General features: G+C 37.7%; 1 long non-coding RNA gene across 8 annotated transcripts in view; it reads left to right on the forward strand.

The window, feature by feature from the left end:
- LOC144288108 (uncharacterized) overlaps positions 1-15,719 on the forward strand; it is a 206,241-nt gene that overhangs the window by 143,959 nt on the left and 46,563 nt on the right. For 7 of the 8 annotated variants that reach the window (XR_013356102.1, XR_013356075.1, XR_013356086.1 and 4 more), the window contains exon 7: positions 15,116-15,172. This is a non-coding gene — a long non-coding RNA (uncharacterized LOC144288108). Of the gene's footprint in view, positions 1-1,235; positions 1,266-15,115; positions 15,173-15,719 lie in introns of those variants that run through there. The other variant, XR_013356121.1, reaches the window with a different exon arrangement.

Below are 15,719 nucleotides of genomic sequence, written 5' to 3' on the forward strand. Positions count from 1 at the left end.
TATTGTAAATAGTGCTGCAATGAACATGGGAGGTACAGATATCTTTTTGAATTAGTGTTTTAGTTTTCTCTGGATAAATACCCAGAAATGAAATTGCTGGATTATCTAGTAATTGTGTTTTTAATTTTTTGAGGAACTTCCATACTGTTTTCCATAGTGGCTGCATGGATTTACATTCCCATCAACAGTGTATAAGAGTTCCCTTTTCTCCACATCTTCACCAATGCTTGTTATTTCTTGGTTTTTTGAGGATCATCATTCTAGTAGGTGTGAAGGGTACCTCATTGTGGTTTTGATTTGCATTTCTCTGATGATTAGTGTGATGTTGAACATCTTTTTGGATATCTGTTGGCCATCTGTATGTCAAGAAAGTTTTTAAAAAGATTAATAACTTCATTTGTTTTTAAATAAAGATACATACTCATTATTAAGAGAAATCAAACAATACAGAAAAAGTACCTAAGAAGTCAGTTAATACCCTACCACTCAGAAATTACTCTGTAATAATATTCAGTGAAGATTCTTCAATTCCACACTGTATGCATATCTACAAAAACAAGTGTAGAAAGAGAGAGATATGTTCATTAACTTGGATCATATTGTAATTACTATTTAAAAATTAAAGGCCATACATTTAATTTTGCTTGAATGTAATGTGAAACATACAACAAAATGAAATGGTAGGAATTGTTGAACTTCAGATAGATGTTTCTTGGTTACAAGAAACAGTAGTTTCATTAAATAAAGACTGGGGCTCAAATCCCAAATGTCAAGTTGTACTTTCCTGTATAAGAAGATGATTTTGTCTCACTCGGACACATTCAACAGTCCTGCATTTGAAAGCTAGAGAAAGTGAAAAGATTACTTTCATTTCCAGCAATATGACAGACTAGATATCCTGGGATCCTTTTATTATGAACTGGCCATCTAAGGTTGTTTGATAATTTCTAGTTCCCTAGAGACTTGGGGTATACCTGTTACATGCCTGCAAAGACCTTGGCTTCTGGGCAATGAAGTGTTTGAATGGAGACCCCACATAATAAACCCCACAGGGCTATACTTCTATGTGGTCATGGTAGGGGTGATCTAGACCAATATCTGCATAGTTAAAGAGATGATCTGACAAGGAAATGTATTTTTCTCAGCCTGGGCTCTGGATGGAGCCAGAAAATGAAACCTCTCCTGATAATTTATTTTTTATTTTATTTTTTTTTTTAACTTTTTTTTTATGATAGGCACACAGTGAGAGAGAGAGGCAGAGACACAGGCAGAGGGAGAAGCAGGCTCCATGCACCAGGAGCCCGACGTGGGACTCGATCCCGGGTCTCCAGGATCGCGCCCTGGGCCAAAGGCAGGCGCTAAACCGCTGCGCCACCCAGGGATCCCCCTCTCCTGATAATTTATAATCTCAGATCAGCTCCATAAGGTTTGACTTATAGCTCTTGCATAGTCCAGAGCCCCCAAGCCAAGAAATTAATGTAAAGTGGTCCTGGGTTGGGAGTGTCCTCAGATGCCTGGAAGGAGAAAACAGAGGTCTTCTCTGCAGGAATACGCCCCCAACACAGGCTTCATGGAATCTCCATGGAAAAGGCCTGATGAACACAAATTGATACTGAAAAATCAAGACAAACACAAGCAACCATGTCATCATGAATAAGGATTAAGAGAAACAACAAAGAGTAGAAATTTGGTCCCCAAAGACTTCAGATACTATAAATAATAAGATATACAAAATGAAATAAATATGCTTTCATGTTTAAAGAACTAAAAGAAGGTAACAAAATCATAAGCATGGGAAAAGATTAGACAGATTTGAATAAAATTCAGATAGGACTTTTAAAAATAAAAAATATAATCACTAAAATTAAAAAAAACCCCTATGAATTGAAGAGATTAGACAAACCTGAATACAGAACTAGTGAACAGAGAAAACACTACAGAGAAATAAGGAAGAAAGGATGAAGGAGGGCGAACAGACATGAAAGATGGGGTAAGAATGTCTATGATGTGCTTCAATGGAATAATAGGTAAATAAAAAGAGAATAGAGAAATGAAGGAGTAACGGCATCCTATTTTCTAGAATTTGTGAAAAACATGAAAGCTCACATTTAGGAATCATAATAAATACCAAATGGGATACATTTTTTTTTAAAGACCCTATTCTTGAGATCCATCATGGTAAAACAGCAGGTGATCAAATACAAAGAGATCTTTAAGATCTTAAAGGTAGCCAAGGATAAAAGACAAGTTGCATGAAACAACAGTATTAGGTGGACAGCAGACTACTCAACAGCGATAATGGAAAGCTGATGGTGCTAGTAAGAAATCCGATGCCATTCAGACTCTACTTTCTGCGACCCATTTTTCTTACAATCTTCATTTAGTCCCTGGATTTCTGAAATTTTAGAAGGGCTATGTCTTGGAACAAGTACCATTTCATTTATTGTGCTGGTCTCTCTGGGGGCTGTTTTAATTTGCCAACTCATTGTTTTTTAGTTTTGGAAAATTTTCTGGCATTGTCTGTGATAGTTTCTAAATCTAGATTGATCTGTTTTTGAAAATTCTCCTATTTTTTTCTCTTTCTTTTATTCTCATATTATGGAAACCTTTGATTCAAACATCTAGTCTATAGATTGAGTTTTTAATTTTAATCATATTTGAGTTATCCAAGGGCTCTCTTTGATTCTTTAATTGTTCCTCAAAAATTCCCCTGAAATATGAGACATATAAAACATACTGATGAAAAGGAATAGGTGGTTTAGGATATCAATCCCTTCTTAAAAGACTTTCACCGTATTTTTAGCCTCTCTCGGCTAGTGCTTTCGACCACATCCTGAGTTTCTCTGAGGTTCTATAGGATTAGCTCACTTTTTAGCTATGTATCCCTCTGCAGGAACTTTGGGTTGTATTTCTCTTCTATCTGTTTGGTCAGTTTCAGCTCATATATCTGCTTAATTTTTTTAAATGAACATACAGCAAAACAGACTTTTTTGGGGGTATGTAAAGTTCTATGAATTTTAAAATATCTTAGATTCTTATCATGTGTACTCAGAACCTCTCTCCATCCTTTCTCTTTCTGACAATGTCCTATAAATAGAATCATACACATATAACCTTTTGAGACTGGCTTCTTTCATTCTACATGATTCCTTTGAGATTCATCAAGTTGTTGCATATGACAATAGTTTGTATCTTTTTATTGGTGAATTGTATTCCATTTTATGGACGTACCAGTTTATTGAAAGACATTTGGGATGTCTCCTGTTTTTGACAATTAGGAATGGACCTGCTACAAACATTTATATGCAGAGTTTTGTCTGAGTACATGTCTTTATTTCTTTAGAGTAAATGCATAGAAGTGGATAGCTGGGTCATATTGTTAAGAGTATGTTTAACTTTATAAGAAACTGAAAAAACTTTTTCCTGAGTCGCTAAATCATTCAGATCTTTTCCCTATTTTTTAATTAGGTTGTTATTGTTGTTGAGTTATGAGTTCTTTATATGTCCTAGATAGGAGTCCCTTATAAGATATATGATTTGCAAATATTTTCTTCCATTCCTTGGGTTGTCTTTTCATTTTCTTAATATGGTGTCCTTTGCAGCACATGAGCTTTTAATTTTGATGGTCAGTTAACTTTTTCTTTTGTTGCTAATATTTTTGGTGTTATATCTAAGAAAACATTGCCTAACCTGAGATTGTGAAAATTTACACCTATATTTTTATAGTGTTAGCTCTTGATTTTACAACTTTGATCCATTTTGAATTAATTTTTGTGTATGATGTGAAGTAGGGGTCCAACTTCATCATTTTTTCAGGTGGCTATCTAGTTGTCTCAGTACAATTTGTTGAAAGGTCTATTCTTTTTTTTTTAAAAAAAGATATTATCTATTTATTCTTGAGAGGCACACAGAGAGACAGAGAGAGGCAGAGATACAGACAGAGGGAGAAGCAGGCCCCATGCAGGGAGCCCAACGTGGGACTCGATCCCGAGTCTCCAGGATCATACCCCGGCCGAAGACGGTGCTAAACCGCTGAGCTGCTGGGGCTGCCCAAGGTCTATTCTTTCCATATTGAATTGTCTCAGCACCCTTGTTGAAAATAAATTGACTGTAAATGGGAGGGCTTATTCTTATTTTTTTTTTTATAATGGGAGGGCTTATTGATGGATTTTTAATTTTATTCTATTGATGGTTATGTCTGTCTTTGTGTCAGTATCACATTGTCTTGATTGTCATTATTTTGCAGTTGAGGTCAGAATGTGTGAATCTTCCAACTTTGCTTTTCTTTTTCAAGATTATTTTGGCTATTCTAGGTCCCTTGAATTTCCATATGAATTTTAGGATTAACATCAACGTATGCAAAAAATTCAGTTGGACTTTTGATGGGGATTGCACTAAAATGTAGATCAACTTGGGAAGTGTTGCTGTCTTAACGTATTTCATATAAATGTATGAACATATTAATAGGTAGGACTTAAATACTATCTTTCAATCCATGAGCATGGGATATCTTTTCATTTATTTAGGTTTTTAAAAATTTCTTTAAACTATGTTTCGTAGTTTTCAGAGTACAACTTTTACACTTAGTGTATTGAATTCCTTCCTAAGTATTTTATTCTCTTTTTGATGGTATTGCAAATAGCATTACTTTCTTAATTTCATTTGGGGATTGTCCATTGCTAGAATATGAACATATACTGTACAATATACAATTGAATTTGTATATTGATCTTGTATCTTGCAACCTTGCTGAATTTATTTACTAGTTCTAAAGTTTTTGGTGGATTACTTGGATTTTTCTATATAATCATCTCATTTATAAATATAGTTTTACTTCTTTTGCAAACTGAATGCCTCTTCATTTTCTATCTAATGGCCCTGGCTAGAACCTTCTGTATAATGTTGACTAGCAGTGGTGGGAGTGGACATCCTTGACTTTTTCCAATGCTTTGGGAAAATATTCATTCTTTCACAATTAAGTATGACAATCACTTAAAAAAATTTTTTTTTTGGGGGGGGCACCTAAGTGACTCAGTTTGTTAAGCATCTGACTCTTGGTTTTGTCTCAGGTCATGATCTTAGGGTGGTAAGATTGAGCCCTGCCTAGAGCTCCATGCTCAGCAGGGAGTCTGCTTGGGATTCTTTCTCTCCTCCTCTTCCACCTCTGCCTCTCTCCTTTCCTCATGCTGTCTCTCTAAAATAAACAAATAAATAAATCTTAAAAAAAAATATTTTTTTGGTAGAAGCCTTTTATCAAGCTAACGATGTTCTCTTCTGATCCTAATTTGTTGAGCGTTTTAAAAATAAATTAATGTTGAATTTTGTCAAATGCTTTTTCTGTACCAATTGATATGATTACACCAATTGATATGATTGTGTGGTTTTAAATGTTTGGTGGTTGAAATGGTGGATTATATTGATTTTCAAATATTAAGCCAGCCATGATGCCCAGGATAAACTCACTTGATTGTGGTGTTATTAGTCTTTTAATATATTTTGTATATTTATATATTATATATTTTGTATTTCATTTGCTAATATATTTTTTAAGATTTTATTTATTTATTTGATACAGAGAGAGAGAGAGCGCACACTTGAGCACAAGCAGGGGGAACGGCAGGCAGAAGAAGAGGGAGAATCAGGCTCCTTGTGGAGCAGGGAGCCCAATGGTGGCTTGATCCCAGGACCCTGGGATCATGACCTGAGCCAAAGGCAGATGCTTAACTGACTGAGTCACCCAGGTGACCCTCATTTGCTTATATTTTATTGAGGATTTTTAGAAGTACGCTCATAAGGGATATTGGACCGTAGTTTTCTTTTTTTTTTTTTTTTAATTTTTATTTATTTATGATAGTCACAGAGAGAGAGAGAGGCACAGAGACACAGGCAGAGGGAGAAGCAGGCTCCATGCACCGGGAGCCCGACGTGGGATTCGATCCCGGGTCTCCAGGATCGCTCCCTGGGCCAAAGGCAGGCGCCAAACCGCTGCGCCACCCAGGGATCCCGGACCGTAGTTTTCTTATACTGCTTTTGTCAAACTTAGGTATTAGGGTAATGCTAGTCTCATAAAAGGAGAAGTAGTCCTTCTTCCATATTCTGGAAAAGAGTGGTATTGGTATTGTTTCCTCTTTGAATGTTTGTTAGAATTCACCAATGAAATCATCTGATCCTGGAGATTTTATTTTCCTGGAAAAAGTGTAAAACTATGCATTCAATTTTTTACTATTCAGAATATCTATTTCAGGGGCACCTGGGTGGCTCAGTGGTTGATCGTATGCTTTTGGCTCAGGTCACGATCTTGGAGTCCTGGGATTGAGTTCCGCATCAGGCTCCCTACGTGGAGCCTGCTTCTTCCTCTGCCTCTCTGTGTGTCTCTCATTAATAAATAAAATTTTTAAAAAAGAAAGTATCTATTTCATCTTGAGTGAGTTTAGATAATTTATGGTTTTCAAAAATTGGATCATTTTATCTAAGTTGTTGCATTTCTGTGTGTAGAGTTGTTCCTAGTATTCCCATACTATTATTTTAATGTCTGTGGGGTCTGTAGTGATATCTTCTGTTACATTCCTGATATTGGTAATTTGTATCTTCTTCTTATTTTGGCATGTCTTGCTAGATGTTTATTAGTTTTATTACTTGCTTCAAAGAACCAGTTTTGATTTCATTGATTTTCTCTACCTTTTTCCTTTTCAGTTTCATTGATTTCTGCTCTAATTTTATTATTTCCTTCCTGCTGTTTGATTTGTAGTTATTTTGCTCTACTTTTTCTAATTTATTCCTTTTTTTTTTTTTTTTTTTTTTAAGTAGGCTCCATGCCCAGTGTGGCGCCCATCTCGGGGCTCAAACTCATACCATGAGATCATGACCTGAGCCAAAACCAAGAGTTGGATGCTTAACCGACTGTGTCACCCAAGCACCCCTACATTGTTTACATTTAATATAATTAATAATATATTTTGATGGGCCTATCATTTTATTGTTTTCTGTATGTTCTTTGTGTTTTTATTTCCTTTGCTTATGCTTTCCTGTCTTCTTTTGTTATTTCTTTTATTATTATTATTATTTTTTTATTTATGATAGTCACACAGAGAGAGAGAGAGAGACAGAGAGAGAGAGAGAGAGGCAGAGACATAGGCAGAGGGAGAAGCAGGCTCCATGCACCGGGAGCCCGAGGTGGGATTCGATCCCAGGTCTCCAGGATCGCGCCCTGGGACAAAGGCAGGCGCTAAACCACTGCGCCACCCAGGGATCCCTCCTGTCTTCTTTTGGGTTAAACTTTTAAAATGTTCTTTTTCTTTTCTTTTTTTTTTTAAGATTTTATTTATTTATTCATGAGAGACACAGAGAGAGAGAAAGAGGCAAAGACACAGGCAGAGAGAGAAGCAGGCTCCATGCAGGGAGCCCGACGTGGGACCCGATCCTGGGTCTCCAGGATCACGCCCGGGGCGGAAGGCGTCACTAAACCGCTGAGCCACCTGGGCTGACCCATTTAAAAATTTCTAAGTGAAAATTTAATCAAACTAACTAGTCTGGCATGCAGTTATAAGAAATAATACAAAGAGATCCTTTGTACAGTTTGTTCAATTTCCCCAGTGGTAACATTTGCAAAACTGGTATAATATAATCAGGCTATTGGCATTAATACAGCCCTCTAGGTTGTTCAGATGTCCCCAGTTTCACTTATGTTCATTTGTGTATATGTGTGTATTAAGTTCTAGACAACTGAATCACCTGCATATATTTGTGTATCCACCACCCCAGTCAATATACTGCACAGTTCCAACAACATAAGAAGTCCAAGGATCCCTTGTGTTTCCCTTTTATAAGCATATTGACTTTCCTCTGGCTATCCCGCCCTAATCCTTAGCAACCACTAATCTTCCTCCCTTTCTAAAATTTTATTTCAAAAATGTTATATAAATGAAATAATAAAATATATAGCCTTTGGAGTTGGCATTTTTTCACTCAGCACAATTTTCTGGAGATTCATCCAAGTCGTTACCTGTATTGTTAGTTCCTTGTTATTGCTGAGTAATATTTCATAGTATGTAGGGACCAGAGTTAGTTTAACCATTCACCTGTTGAAGAACATCTAGGCTGATTCAAATTTTGACTATTATAAATAAAGTTGCTGTGAATATTCATGTAATATTTAAATTTTTTTAGTATTTCATTTTAGCTGCTCTCTTTTGTTTTTGTTAGCATCTCTTAGGTTTCATTGCTCTAGGGATGACAATAAAAATTGCTTAATTTTTCAGTCTGTTTAGAATCAATATTTAATACTTCAGGAAGATATTGAAAAAAAAGTTACCACCATATGGGTCTTATTATCCTTCCCCATTTTGTGTTATAGTTATCTTATATATTAAACATTTACCTACCTGGTTGAATTTAGGCTGCAAGTTCCAGTCAGATCTATGGGTTATGGCTCTAATGTCAATTCCATTTGCAAAGCCTTTGCAGTGCTCTTGGATCTGTCCCAGGTACACACTACCACCACCAGTCTGGGACTCGGACTGTGGTGTATCCTGCTGTTCCCTTCCCCCAGTCTACCATAGACGGTTTAGGGTTAGATGCATGCATGTACCACTCAGAGATTTCTCCAGGAGTTCATGAATAACTTTCTGGGGTTGCTTTTTCCTGCTTCTGCCTCTTGACAGTCAGATACTTTTATGTTTCCTGGGTATGTCTTTTTCAATCCTCTGGGGTCAGAAAGTGGAAGCTTTATCCAGCTAGCTCTTCCATGCACCCGGCTGAGGCAGAAGGAAATGGTGAACCAAAAAAAAAAAAAAAAAAAAAGGCATTATTTCTCACACTTATGCTGAGTGTTAGCAGCCTCCTTTCCTGTTCCTCAAACCAGAACAAGGGGGCATGTCCTGGAGCATTCTCTGCACCAACGACCATTCCAGTTTCCAGCTGGGCTGCAACTAGATTAGGGGCTACTGGAAGGAAAAAATAAGTTGCTTGATGGTACTTCAAACTATGTTCTTTTTTCCTCAGTCTATCATTTCTTTCTCGGAGTCCTCAAATAGCTGATTCATGCATTCTGTCTACATTTCATAGCTGCCTTCAGTGGGAGGGACAGAGTGAAGTATACTTTTCTAGCTTACTGGAACCAGACTTCCTTGCTCTGCTTTGTCTTTTATTTATTTATTTTTTAAGAGTTTATTTATTCATTCATGAAAGACACACACAGAGAGAGAGAGGCAGAGACACAGGCAGAGGGAGAAGCAGGCTCCATGCAGGGAGCCCGACGTGGGACTCGATCCCAGGACTCCAGGATCACACCCTGGGCTGAAGGCAGTGCTAAACCACTGAGCCACCCAGGGATTCCCTCTGCTTTGTCTTTTAAACATTTGTTGACAGTTGACACGTTCATCTACAGGTGCTTTTTTTCAGTTCTCTTTGTCTTCATGAACTTATGCTTTTGTTTTAAATTATTTTACAATTTTATTGTGATCTTAAGAAAGAGAGGAGATGGTCAGTTCTCTTTCTTTCATGAATTCTAATAAAATTGTGCTTTGTTCAAACTTCGACTGTTTTTCTTGCTTTCTTTGGTTAGTATGATTGTTGGTTTCTTAGTTCCATTTTAAACTTTTAGGATTGGTTGGTTGGTTGGTTGGTAATGGGGTACTATTAAATAGAAGAATGAAGTCTAAGAGAATTGATTAGAAATCCGGTGTTTTGTTTTTTCAACTTGTTTGAAATAGAGCTTTTCTCCAGTTTTAGAAGATATATATATTTGATAACTGATAAAGAAGACATCCAGATTTTCCCCTCTCTTTATGTTAGCCAAACAAAAATATTTTGATTTGTTCACTATGGTAAAAACATTTTACAGTAGATATTGCTTTCATACCTTAACATTCGTTCTTTAGTTAGATTTGATAATTGCAGGTTTTCCTTCTTATGCATCAATATCTACTGTGTTTGTTTGGGGGCTCTTTGTTTTGTTTTGTTTTTTTGAGAATAATTCTTTTTCTTTCATTTTCTTTGGGATTTTTGCTACCTTTCTTTACTAATTATTTAACCATTTTGCAGAGTATCTGTAGAACTTTGAATTTTTTGCTGAATAGAAATATATGTTCTAGTTTCTAGACTAGGAATTAGCCAAAATAGTTAGTTTAAAAATATGTTTATCTTCCCTTTTTCTTTTAACATACTGACTTCATGAGATAAAGGAGAAACTGGAGCTTGGAACTAGATTTTTATCCACAGGTACTCTGCTTTTAACTTTCACTTTTTATTAACAAAGCTAATGTGAAAGCGAAGTGTTTTCTGTTGCCAATTTAACTTCTTTAATTAAAAATGAAAGTTATAAGGTAATAGTGCCAAGGGTGAAGTTCTAATGTCATCAGAATGGGGGAAATGGGTTTAAAATTGAAACTGTTGGCATGATGGCAACTCTATAGCACAGTATCAGGAGTTTTGACACTTTATTTAATGAAAAATGGATACCAATGCCTTAAACTCTTCTCGTATTACCTTTAAAAAAATTATAAAACTATAAAGAGGCATGACTATGAGAAAAGCACTGATGAAAGCCGAGGGTGCCCTGGGAAGGTGGGAGTTTGAAAGATTAAAGCGTGAACACTGAGGGTTTCAAACTCTAAAGAAATGTGTATTCTCATTCTTAAATGAGGTCAGGCAAAGCAAAATTCCTCCTCACTTTTACCAACCTCATATAGTTGCCAAGTGTCTGAAACAAGCACCATTCTGGAATGTGCTGAACCTGATTATCACAAAATCCCAGAGAGAAACCCTGGTTTATGGTCTTCATGCCAGCTGGAGTGGCTTTAGGAATGAATTTTTTTTTTTTCTGAGTAAAAAACAAAGTACTCAGAAACATGTTTTTTATAGAGTCTTAGGACCCTGCCCTCCAATTTCTAATTATATCAGAAATTACCTTTTCAAACAATAACTTCCCATTCATGAAGACCTCAACCCAGTGGGATTAGTGTATCTGTCATGCCTGTGCTCAGCAGAATTTCTACTGCTTTGTAGGATTATATTCTCTTCCTCCAGAAAAAGCCAGACGCTATACCAGACATGTCATTTTACAAAATATTAATAGATTTTCCCAATATTAGGATTATATGCAGATATATTTCAGGCATACAAAATGTTACATCTACAAAGACTTTGACAGAAAAATGTCCTTGGTTCAGGCCTCACAGTCAAAGTGTAATAGTAAAACTAAATTAATTTCATGGTAATTTATCATCCCTAAAATTTAAAGTGGGAGGAGGCAAGAGGTCTTTCAGTCAACTACCTTCCCCCTGTCTTCCGACAAGAATCAAAAGCTGGGATTTAGTGAAAACTAGCCCAAGTGTGGTATATCTCGTACACAGGGATTCCCCCCTCCCCCTTTTCCTTTTTTCCTTTCCCTTCCAAAGCCTACAGGTTGGTCCTTCTTGTCACACTCAATCAAGTCTGGAGACGTTGAGTCTCCACAACACTGGCTCTTGAGGAAGATTTGATTTTTAGATGAAGCAACTATGGCTGACAGAGAGGGCCTTTCCAGAGCACCAGCCACCAGCTGGAATGGCTGCCCAGGGCTAGCAGGACTCCCACTTGCCGCTGGCCTTCAGGGCCTAGAAAGCTAGAGGCACCACATTCCCTGCCAAATCAGACTCCTGTGCTCAGCCTGCCATGTGACAAGGAAGGGGCTCTGGGGCCCCCCTGTCCTCGTCTTCACAGAGCAGAGTGGGCTGCGCACAACAGACTGCAGCCCTTGCATGGGTTTCTGAGTGTCATCAAACTTTCAACGTTGCCCTTGCTGTTCACTCTAATTTTTTTTTTTTTACAGATTTTATTTATTTATTGGAGAGAGAGGGAGAGAGAGAGAGAGCAAGCGAGCGAGCGCACATGTGTGCATGAATGGGGGAGGGGCAGAGGGAGAAGCAGGCTCCCCACTGAGCATGGAGCCAGATGTGGGACTGGACCCCAGGACGACCAGGACCAAAGGCAGACGCTTAACCGACTGAGACACCCACGTGCCCTGTTCTATTATATCATAGACTGACCTGATGGGGAATTCTTCCCCTTGACACCACCTTCCAGGGACGACTGGAAGATGATCTCCAACCATTTCACCTGGAAATCTCCAAAGAGGACACATGGGCCCTGTCGATGTTCTGTTATGTTTTCAGTAGCTTTGCAGATATGTTCGTGGGTGTGTTTTTCCAGTACTGTGCTTTTCTTCATTTTCCCCAAGTGATTCATTACTATTTTTCCTGTTGAAGAGGGTTATCATTAAATATCCAAATTAATAGTCAAGGAAGCAACCAAATTTAGGGCAGCATTTTTTTCCTATAGGAAATTGGGTTAGTTGCTTTCTTTCCTAACAAAACCTCATTTTGCTGGATTTTTAATTTTTTTTATTTGTTTTTTAGATAGCTTTATTGTTTTTATCTGTTTATAAAAGGAAATACATGCTCTTTGCAAAATCTTAAGAATACCCTGAGAAATATAAAAGAGGTTAGCAAAGGCTACCCATAATTCCACTTCCTGGAGACAATTTCTCTGCCCATTTAACTTAAATCCCTTATTAGGTAACTAGAAATAGAGCTATGTGTGTGGTCCATAACTACATTCTTCTTAGAACCCTCCAATCCCTTGTCCCACCTCCTCCCCCAATACCACTAACTTGACCCTACTTTAATTATATGACCACAAACTACAAGCGGGTCCTTAGCACAGCTCAGCTGCCGAATCCACTTCCCCAGCTGGGTCACACTATCACTCTCCAAGACTGCTGACTTATGCCTTCTTTTTTTTTATTAACATCCTTTCCCTTCTTCAAGTGCCAATGATGACCTTGTTTCTTATTTCTCCTCCTTACTCCCCTCTTTTCAGTTTATTCTTTTTCCCACCCATTTCGTGTGGCAAAGCAAGGAGGTTCGGGGGATGGCAAGAAGGAGGGAGTGATGAAACAAGGAGCAGATCCGGGTAACTGGGGAATCTGGTACAGATTTCCAAAGAAGGAAAAGCTAGCATGTGTGTTGCTACATCAGAAGTTGTGTATTTGGTGGGGAGGGTCCAGTCCTGCAGGCAGGACTGGGGGCAGGCATTGGTAGCCATCATGGGGCAGCTTGGGGCTCCTCTCTAGGGAGAGTAGGAGCCCCTGTTAGCATCTGCAAATGGTGAAGCTTCTCCCCTCCCAACAGAACTCCACACTGGTGTCAGTGTCCACATTCAGGTCCCTCTGATGGTGGTCTCTGCCATTGTTCTCTGTTCAAGTGGGTGTGTTTTGGCTTTACCATAGTTATTCTTCATTCTGTCTGTTTAAAATGTGTTGCTAATAAATATATATTAGAACCAGGTCAATTTTTTTCTCTTGAAAGATCAAGTCAAATATTTCTTGGGTAATTAAAAACATTATTTTTATGAAAATACAATTGACATCAACATTATATTAGTTTGAGGTGTACAGCGTAATGATTTGATAGTTGTATATGTTATGAAGAGGTCACCACCATAAATCTAATTAACATCTGTCACCGTACACAGCTACAGAATTCCTTTTTCTTGTGATGAGAAATTTTAAGACCCACTCTTTTAGCAACTTTCAAATATGCAATATAGTATTATGATCTATAGTTGCCATGCTCTATTTATTTTATAATGACTTATTTATTTTACATCCAGAAGTTTGTTCCTTTTGACTCCCTTGACCCAGTTCTTCAACCCTCACTTCCTTCTCTGGCAACCACTAATCTGTCATCTATATCTATGAGGTTTTTTTGTATCTTTTTTTAGATTCCACATATAAGGGGATCCTTGGGTAGCTCAGCGGTTTAGCACCTGCCTCTGGCCTGGGGCTTGATCCTAGAGCCCCAGGATCGAGTCCTGCATCAGGCTCCCTGCATGGAGCCTGCTTCTCCCTCTGCCTGTGTCTCTGCCTTTCTCTCTCTCTGTGTCTCTCATGAATAAATAAATAAAATCTTAAAAAAAAAAAAAAGATTCCACATATTAATGAGATCAGAAATGCTATTTGCTTTTCTGTGTGACTTACCTCACTTAGCATAATGACTTCAAGGTCCATCCATGTGTCACCAATGGGAAGATTTCATTCTTTTTCACAACTGAATCATATTCCATTATATATATGTATATACATAATATATATAATAGGATAATATTATATAATAGCATCCACTCCTCCACTGATGGGCATTTAGGTTGTTTCCATATCTTGGCCATTGTAAGTAGTGCTGCCTTGAACATGGGGGTGCAGATATCTTTCCAAGATAGTGTTTTAATTTTTGTGGGACAAATACCCAGAAGTGGAATTGCTGGATCAGAGGTCTATTTTTAAGTTCTTCAGGAACCTCCATACTGTTTTCCATGGTGGCTGCACCAGTTTGCATTCCCACCAACACAAGTGTTCCCTTTTCTCTACATCCTTGCCAGCACTTGTTATTTCTTGTATTTTCGGGTCAAATATTTTTTATTTTTTTATTTTTTCCTCACACAGCTCTTTAGGCCCTAAGTATGTCAGCACATGCTAAACAACATGGAGGGAGGGAATCCTACTGCACGTTGCTGGCATATTTCCGCTATAGCCAGGTACAGATTCTTAGCAATTAAGGATTGATTTCATTGTCCAAGAGATTTAGGGACTGAAAGCTTGGCACTGAGGATATTTTGGGATCCAGGAAGCGGGAAATGTTCATCACGCACATTTCTTTCTCTGCTTTATAATGGCTGCCTCTCTGTTGGATGAGTTGGCCTCCTGGAAAGAAAAGGTTTGGGGGCATGGAATCATATAGAAGGCCTGGGGTGAGGGTGTGTGGGGACATTCGGTGTACAGCATCCTAAATACTTGAAAAAGAGTAGAAACTTGTTTTTAAACTTTAAGAGTTAGCAATATTATAAGTAAAGTGGGTGGATTTTTTTAAACCTACAGTAGATTTTATTTAAAACTGAATATTTAACAGCTTATTGGGTAAGCCTAAAGGCTTGAAATTACACGTCAATGAATTTAGGCCTCGCGTTTTCGACACCTTGGCTCCTATTCTCCTTCCTCTGCTATTTTTTGACTTAACTGCAACAGATGAGGGGCTCTTAAACCATCTGTTAACCTTTTCTTTCTCCTTTTTTAACCATGTAGAGTCGCTCCAGGCAAGAAGACCCGGAGCCATCAATGCTGAAACAAAAAGCAAAGGAGGTGAGCATGGCTAGAGATCATTGGGTTTGACATTTCAAGGCTTGAGTCTATTAATTTTTTATGTCCTGCTACTTGTATATCGTTAATAAAAATCTGACGAAAAACTTTTTAGGATGTATTTGTTGCTTTGGCTTTGATCTTAATGTTTGCAAACTAATACATTAATACATGTGAAGCCTTAAGGAGTTTTTCTAAGAGAATATTTCCATACATTATATTTTCATTTCCATTTTAGGTAGCTGAGCCTCTGTGGGGCTGTTAATGGCAGTGGCATTCGATTTTGGTGGGAAATGTATCTCTTTGCCTGCCATTAAATGTTATTTCTTAGGCATAGGAAGCCTTGTCATCAATATTTTACCGAAATTCACTTCTGTAAGAGCCTGCACTTCTAAAAATTCTTCATTTTGAAAAGATCTCTGAAATCCCGTTCGGTTATTTGCAATAGTAAAACTACTCCCCAATCATCGAAGCACAGGGTTTGCTGTCTGGTTATTAAAATTTCACTTAGGTTAGGCTATAGAGATCAGTTCGACTGAATGTCATTATC

The sequence above is a fragment of the Canis aureus genome, chromosome 1 (assembly GCF_053574225.1).
Source record: "Canis aureus isolate CA01 chromosome 1, VMU_Caureus_v.1.0, whole genome shotgun sequence".
NCBI lineage: Eukaryota > Metazoa > Chordata > Mammalia > Carnivora > Canidae > Canis > Canis aureus.